Source organism: Mustela nivalis (assembly GCF_964662115.1).
Source record: "Mustela nivalis genome assembly, chromosome: 7".
Lineage (NCBI taxonomy): Eukaryota > Metazoa > Chordata > Mammalia > Carnivora > Mustelidae > Mustela > Mustela nivalis.
This window is the reverse complement of record NC_139026.1, coordinates 73,364,696-73,373,526: the sequence shown is the minus strand read 5'-3', so window position 1 is coordinate 73,373,526 and position 8,831 is coordinate 73,364,696.

Sequence of the window (8,831 nt, the reverse complement as noted above, 5' to 3'; positions counted from 1 at the left end):
TTAGGAGTGTGTGCCATTTGGGTAGTGTGTTTAAGGATGACTAGAAAGTATTCAGGTAGAAAAAGGGGAAGAAGGACATTGTGGAAAAAAAACATACAAAGCTTGGTGGGTCAGCAGAGAAGAGGGAATGTGTGTCACCCCCATGGCTTCTGTACACGGTACAGGGAGTGGAATGGCTACGGCAGAGCTTTTAGTGCTCTGCGGAGACAACTCCATGAGCCATGGGAGCCACTGGAGGGCTGTGTCCGAGATGCCAGGCTATGATTTGCTTAAGGAAAGAACATTGGGGAACAGCATAGATAGGGGGAGGAAGAACAGCTCTAGACCCCTCCAGCTTCTCAGTGAGTGGGGGAATGTTAATGTCTCAGCACCCACTTTCTGGCCTTCCTTTGGCCTCCTCTTTCCTTCTTACTTTTGCTGCTTTCTCTCTAGTTCCTTCTTTATTGTCTGTTTCCTTTCCAACTATCGTTTTTTTCTTCTATCACTTTTGGCCTTCCCTTTTTTTCCCCTCTCCTTTCACATTTCCACTTTCTTTTCCAGTTTTCCACAACCCCCTTATTCATGATCAGACTGATGTATTTTTAAAATTTCATATAAAATTCATTGCGTTGTTACCCATTTACTGCTTCCAGAGAAAAAGGATACCATCTAGAATGAAGAGGATATAAATGGACCTTGATCAGTTTTCTAAATTAATTTTCTTTTGACTTTTATCTGGAAAGAAAATTTTGCCAACAAGAGAAAGGAATTTCCTAAACGCTGGAAGAAGTCTTTGAATATTGAGAAACAAAGTATAAGGACCAACACAGAATAATCACAGTTGGGGAGAACTCAGGTTCTACGTGGGGGAACACTCTTCCATTCAAACCCCCTTTCCACTAGGAGAAGGGTAAAGACAGGGTGACAGAAGAATTGGACAGGATGTGAGACCATGGCAGGTAGCTAAAGCACCTTTAATCGTCACATTTAAGGACCCTGTCATTTCCACTTCACTCTACCATTAGTGTGAGTGGGGATTCCACAGCAAGAAGATGTAAATTAAATTAGACAGTTAAGATCCTCCCACTCCATATCTATACTTATTTTCAGTCACACCACTTTCAAGAGATAATAAATGTGATTCTGAAGTATGTTTTGTGTTACAGATGATTTTATTAAGTTGACTGGTATTCAATTTTCATCTAAAACCAGGACCATACAAGAGTTCTTATTTCTTTTCCAAAAATAGTAATCATCATTATTTAGATCTTGTATTGATTTATTTTTTATTTATGTGGCTCCCACTTTATTTTGGCTTTACATAGCAGTGGCTCTTGAGAAATCTAATATATATGCTCATTGCCTGACATACTATGATATTTTAGTTATGGTATTAGGTGAAGGGCTGCCACTTTTATTCACCCCTTTGAGCAGCAGGTATTGAGAAGAGAGAATAAGTTTTTTGGCTTCCTCAGGCCATAGGCAATCCATGTACACCTGGTTACTGATTCTTTTTTGTTCCAGATATTTGTTTTAGTATCAGGTCAGGTTGAAAGACTTAAAAAAAAGAAAAAGAGAGAGAGCGAGAGAGAGAGAATGAGAAATGAAGTGAGAAAAGAAGGACAAAACAGAAATTTAGACCTGGATGAAGTTTAGAAATAATTGTATTAGGATTAATTCTCCTGCTTACTTGAGGTCTCAGCCAGTCATGTAAGATCATTTCTACCCATTGTGAGTTAGCATACTTGTTCCCTTGCCCACTTGTACTTTCTGTGAGCAGTTTGCCCACATCACAGTGAGTTTATCTTTCCTTTAGATTTTTATTCAAATGGATGACCCATATTTTAAACATGGAATACTTGATCTTTACACTAATCCTGAATTTTCCACATACTTGTTTTAAATATATTTAATGAACTATTAAATGTAGTATGCACCATTGGAAGAGACTAAGGAGACCAGAAATCTGCCTCTGACAAAGTCGTGGGCTCAAGGTGAGACAAAAACATGTGCACAAGTCCATTGTCAGGTACATAAGCTTGGAGGAGGTAGAGACGATAAAGACCAAGGGGACCATGGACTCTAAGTTGACAGCAAGTGGTTTATGGGATATGCCCTGACTTCCTAGAATCATGGACTCTCCTAAACTTCTACTAAACATAGATTTTCTGTTCTTACAACTTCTATGTACAATCCTGAAAATGATCCCATGGAAAGATCCAGAAGAAGCTGGGAAAATGAAAACATGAGTTCAGGGACTTGTTTTCTGGGAATTCCATATGAACTACCTTATGCTTACTTAAGCATATTTTTATCTGGTAGAGGATAAATCACATAGGGGAGATAAAATTAGAGGAAAATTTGTTTCTAAACAGTTACCTATGCTGAGCTGGAACTATCTGTAGAAGGGGCACTTGTACTCAAACTGCTTACTCTGTACCTGAGAGTACAGCTCCTGGCATCATAGACCAAGAAGGCTGCACACTTGAGCATCTGTGAATAAGCTTAGGGGCATCTTGATATATGATGGACTGGGCATGGGGTGAATGTAACCCTCAACCTTTTTTCCTATCTGCTTGGAATGACTAGAGCCTGGACCAGTATTATAGACAGCCAGGCCAACATTGTAGAAAGTCACTGGAGCACCAGATACCCAGAAATTTTAAAAGTACTAGGGTGGAATTTATCTTTGCCTACTGAAATTTCAATATAATGGACACAATACTGGAGAATTAGATAAAATGGAGAAGATTGGTCACATTTACTAGATGAAAAGGCTTTTTTAAAAAAAATATTTATTTGAGAGAGAGTATAATTTGGGGGGAGAGGAAGAAGATGAAGGAGAAGCAGACTCTGCTAAACAGTGAGCCCCATGTGGGGCTGGATCCCAGGACCTTGGGATTATGACCTGAGCCGAAGGCAGATGCTTAACTGACTGAGCCACACAGGTGCCCCATGTTAGACAAAGAGGCTTATAGAATTGAATTTATTTTTTTGATAATGCGATGAAAGTCTTCCAGAATGAGCAATTTTATTTTTATTTTTATTTATCCTTTTATATATTTTTTAAATATATTTATTTATTTGACAGAGAGAGTGATCACAAGTTGGCCGAGAGGCAGGCAGAGAGAGGGGGAAAGCAGGCTCCCCGCCGAGTGGGGAGCCCGATGCAGGGCTCGATCCCAGGACCCTGAGATCATGACCTGAGCTGAAGGCAGAGGCCTAACCCACTGAGCCACCCAGGTGCCCTCAGAATGAGCAATTTTAAACAAGTCCTAGTTGGAAAGCTTGGCAGAAAGTTAAGTAATGGAAACAGAGTGTAACAGATAGAGAAGATGGCATGGAAGAATGTGCTAGAAGGCACGAGCAGTAGGAGAAATGGAGATGGCAGACCTAAACAGATGTAGTTTGGCCTCAAGGCTTTTAATTTAATTAAAAAGTAGAGGGAGGGGGGCACCTGGGTGGCTCATTCAGTCAAGGATCAGACTCTTCATTTTGGCTGAGGTCCTGATCTCAGAGTCCTGAAATCAAACCCCAAGTCAGGCTCCATGCTCAGCAGGGAGTTTGCTTGAGATTTTCTGTCTCCCTCTCTCCCTGTCCCCTTCTCCCTGACTAAGCACGTGTTCTCTCTTAAAAAAAAAAAAAAAAAAAAGAAAGAAAGAAAGAAAGAAAGAAAGAAAGAAAGAAAAGAAAAGAAAAATTAGATGGAGGGGAGAGGGGAGAATAGATTCCAGTGCAATACAAAATCTACTCAAATTATTCGTGAAGTAGGTTACTTTAGTATAGTGAATGGGGATTTAAGGGATGAGGTTAGAGCAGCAGTAGATTAAGTATAAGGCCTTCAGGAAGAATGAGGAGTTTTACTTAGAGATAGACATTAAAGCAGAATTATTACATTGCCATTTATTTTCTGTTAATTTTCTTTTTTCCACTTGTCTTGTTCTTAGATCTTCTGCCTATCTTCCACTGCCACAAAACCTAACAAATTTTCTGGTTTTGGTTGATTGGCTCTATTTTTCAAGTAAGAAAAATGGTCAAGGAAAGAATACAGAGAAGGGTGGCTGGAATATATTTATAACAGTTTAATCAGATTTCATGTGTTTGCTTGAGGCATGGATGCAGTTTATGAAAAACCATTTTAATCTCAAGGAAACAATGAAAATGCCCCAGTCTTTAAAAGTTAAATGTTATACTTATCAATCAAAATTAGAACTTCAGTGAGACTCACTACAAAACTAAAACTGTTGATAGTTTAGATATGTATTAATTGCTTGCATCTCCAACTGATCTGACTATAAAATTGGAAAATCATAAGGTAACTGACTAGATGATTTTAATCGGCTGATTGACTATCAGCTACTGAAGTGGTACCTGACTGTGTTAATGATTGAGCAATAATTTGCAGGGTTTTTCTCCTCCTTTTTTAAATTCAAAACAGAAAAATATCTTATGCAAATTGTAAGTGGGACTTCAAATACATTTTGATTATTATTTTGATATCTGGAATTTTTGGAAGTCTGTCTTTGTTTTCTATTTGCCTATAAAGCAAAGGGCACAAGACAAAATCAGAAAGTAATTTGTTACTTCATTCAGAGATAAGCTAAATATAAAGTTCAAAAGCCATACAGATATCTCTATAATCATATTTGGCTATTACAAAATGAGAACTTTTTAATCTTCCTTTTATTTTGGTCATTCTTGACACAAGAATAATGGAATCATTTTTTTAAATTTTTTTTTATTTTTTATAAACATATATTTTTATCCCCAGGGGTACAGGTCTGTGAATCGCCAGGTTTACACACTTCACAGCACTCCCGAAAGCACATACCCTCCCCAATGTCCATAACCCCACCCCCCTTCTCTCAACCCCCCTCCCCCCAGCAACCCTCAGTTTGTTTTGTGAGATTAAGAGTCACTTATGGTTTGTCTCCCTCCCAATCCCATCTTGTTTCATTTATTCTTCTCCTACCCACTTAAGCCCCCATGTTGCATCACCACTTTCTCATATCAGGGAGATCATATGATAGTTGTCTTTCTCTGCTTGACTTATTCCACTAAGCATGATACGCTCTAGTTCCATCCATGTTGTCGCAAATGGCAAGATTTCACTGTTGGTGGGAATGCAAGCTGGTGCAACCACTCTGGAAAACAACATGGAGATTCCTCAAAATGTTGAAAATAGAACTGCCCTATGACCCAGCAATTGCACTACTGGGTATTTACCCTAAAGATACAAATGTAGTGATCCAAAGGGGCACGTGCACCCGAATGTTTATAGCAGCAATGTTCACAATAGCCAAACTATGGAAAGAACCTAGATGTCCATCAACAGATGAATGGATCAAGAAGATGTGGTATATATACACAATGGAATACTATGCAGCCATCAAAAGAAATGGAATCATTTTAAAATGTCAACTGGATGAGACCTCAGCAACCACGAACTCTGCCTTTCTTTTGTTTCACACGTGAAACCAAAACCCAGCGAGGTCAAGTAAACGAATCAAAGTTACACAGCTGATAGTGGTAGAACTCTGTTGTATAAAACGTCTTTTAAATAACTCTCTGTGATTTTCATAATAAAATCTAAACTCCTTAGTTTAACACCCAACAACTTGTCATAATCTGCCTCTTCTTTCCTTTCTGGCCTCATCTCTGTCAGACTTTCACTTGTAATCTTTGCACCAACCATACAAAACTCCTCCGCACCCAGGTATATGATGTATCCTGATTTGTGTACATTCATTGCCTCCAGAGAAAGCCACACCTCCTTCTTCCTGATTTGTCCAGCTAACCAATCCTCTTTCTCTCTGGGGAAACTTTCCCTGAAATGCTTCCACGGCCCACCTCATGGTTTCTGTGGCAGTTCTGCCTACTTCCATCATCATCTTACCACAGTCTGTTTTAAATATCTCACTAGATCACAGCTCCTTGAGTGAAAGCATTAGGACCCCTTTGAATTTGTATAGCCATAAAAAAAAAAATAATGATAACAATAACATTGTCATTTATGAAGTGCTGACAGTAGTTAGGCACTGTTCTAAGTGTTTAATTGGTATTAACTCATTCCTAAACACAGTGCCTGGCACAGACATCCTAAATAAATAGTTGTTGGTAAGTTGTTTGGAATAATCCGTGCACACAGGAGTGAGTGCTAGAATGCTGGCCTCCATAATTGTAAATCCAGAGATTTGAGTAGATCTTACTGCTGATTATCTAATATCCAGACAGATACAAGTGAATGTGAGAGGCTATCTGGTTGCCCTTTTGCCCATGTTTAAATCTGTAAGTTAAAGAGTGTAGAAAACACACTCAAAACCTCATTGATGTGGCGGCAGCTATTAAACTTGGCTTAGAAAAGCCAGATAAATAAATTTGGTGTCTAAATATTGGACACTATATTGGACACTAAAATATTTGGTGTCATTTTTTTTTAATATATTAGCAAATAAAGTAAACTAAAGAAAATTGTATTGGGGAAAACCAGCACACTTTTACCACATCATTCAAATGCCATGGCAGCTAATTTTCAGTTAAAAAGAAAGTTTTCAAATTTTGCTGCAGGGAACAATGCTGGGGTTTCAGCCCTGTGGTCCATGATCCCTGCAATTGTGTGCAAAAAATTTGTAAATGCATGTTTATGTTTAAGAGAGCAGTCTGAGGCTTTAGCCAGGTATTCAAAGGGATCTGTCTGTGTCTTTCAATTGATTAAGAACTACTGCTGTCAAGTAATTTCAACCATCCAGCTTGCAAAGCTCTGCAATATGGGTTGGGAAGTCCATATTTTAAAAGTATGAGTTTCAAAGGCAAAATTCAGCAAGTTAAATAAACTGTGTGCTTAGGTGGTCCCACTCAGGTCAAGGGTTAGTTAGTCATGTGCTAAAACGTTGTGGTATTTTCTGTACTGTAGCAAAATTATGTCTTTCTCTTTCTGCCCTTGGATCCTATTTGAATTTTGGAGATTAAAATTAAATAGTCCTAATGAAAGGATTTCCTTTCTAAATTGGGCTCTACTGAAACCAGTCAATAATTCAGAAACTATCAGGAGGCCTTAGGGACTGTCTGTGGCAACACAAAAGGGGAAGTTTCTAATGGTGATGGTGAATGAAACTATGCCATAAACTGAAATTGCAACAATTAACTATGGTCATTATTTGGATGATCATTCAGATTCATGACATTTACAAAACTTTGCTTGTGCCTCCTTTGATAAAAAAGCACATCTAGTTTTGTTGTGTAGCTCTGTAAAAATTTTTTTTTGTGTTGAGAACTGATTAGGGTATGAATGGCCTAAAATGATACCATTGTGGACATTGTGCTGGGCTTCCAAGATAAAATGGCTGAGAAATTCAAGCTTGTATATGTATTAAAAAAAAAAAAAAAGATGATTTCTTTTTTAAAAAAAGATGTTATTTATTTGAGAGAGCGAGAGAGTGTGCATTAGTGAGCGAGTATGAGTAGGTGAGGCAAAGGGAGAAGCAGACTTACTGCTGAGCAGGGAACCTGAGGTGGGGCTCAACCCCAGGATCCTAAGGTCATGACCCGAGCTGAGCTGAAGGCAGACAGTTAACTGACTGAGCCACCCAGGTGCCCCAACAAAGTGGTGTTTTCTAAGGACTAAATATTGTTCTAAGAACTCAAAATCCAAGCAGTCAATAAAGCATTTTGTTAGGTAAAAAATTTTTTATCCTGTGTTCTTAAAACATAAAGCAAATTTTGGGGACTTTTGATTCGAGACAAAAGGGATAATCATACAACTTGAGAAGATAAGACAACTTGCCTGTGTCCCTTTTATAACATTCAGATTCCTGATCAGCCTTAAGTTCAACCTTGCTTTATGATGTAGTTGTTTTGCAGGCAGTGATTTTGTGGTTTAGAAAAAGTTTAAATATTGGGTGAAATTTGCCAATATTATTACTGTATAAATGTTTAAAAAATACTTAGAAAAACTCACTCAGAACAGTCAACACCAAATGTATTTCATTATGTAGTATATTGAGAAAAGAGGCTAAAAGAAGGAAGAAGCTGATGGTGTGAATACTTTTTTTTTTTAAGATTTTATTTATTTATTTGTTAGAGAGAGAGCGAGAGAGAGCACAAGCAGGGGGAGCAGCAGAGGGAGAGGGAGAAGCAGGTTCCCCACTGAGCAAGGAGCTCAGCTCAACTCCAGGGGCACCACCATTCCAGTACCCTGGATTATGACCTGAGCCAAAGGCAGGTGCTTAACTGACTGAGCCACCCAGGGGCCCCAATACTCTTGTTTTTTTTTTTTTTTTTTTTTTTTCAAACATGAAATCCATTTATTTTATTTTTTAAATAGATTTTATTAATTTATTTTAGAGAGCGAGCATGAGCCAAGGTGAGGAACAGATGGGAAGGGAGAAAGAATCTCAGGCAGACTCTCCACTAGGAGGAAAACCCAGTGTGGGGTCCTGAGCTCACAAGCCTAAGATCATGACCTCAGTGGAAGCCAAGAGTCAGCCATTCAACCAGCTACGCCACCTAAGTGTCTTTGGTATAAATACTCTTGAAGGCAGTTTCTAGCTGTATGATTTTAGACTTCTGTCATTGGAAAAATATGATGACTATGCTTCCCATCAACTGTGTAGAGAACTGATTCAGGTTTACACCAGTCTAACACTTTTTAGCTGAGTGAGCAACAAGTTCCTTATTGATAATCTGATACCACCTTTCTTATATTACCGAATCATCTGAAAAGCCACTCAAGTAATTGAGGTAAGCATTTTAGTCTCCTCTAGGAACTGGACTTTGTTCAAAGATAGATAGTCAAATATAATTAAAATAAGGGAGGAATTAAATGATTTCACATCCCTTTTTTCCCCTTTGTC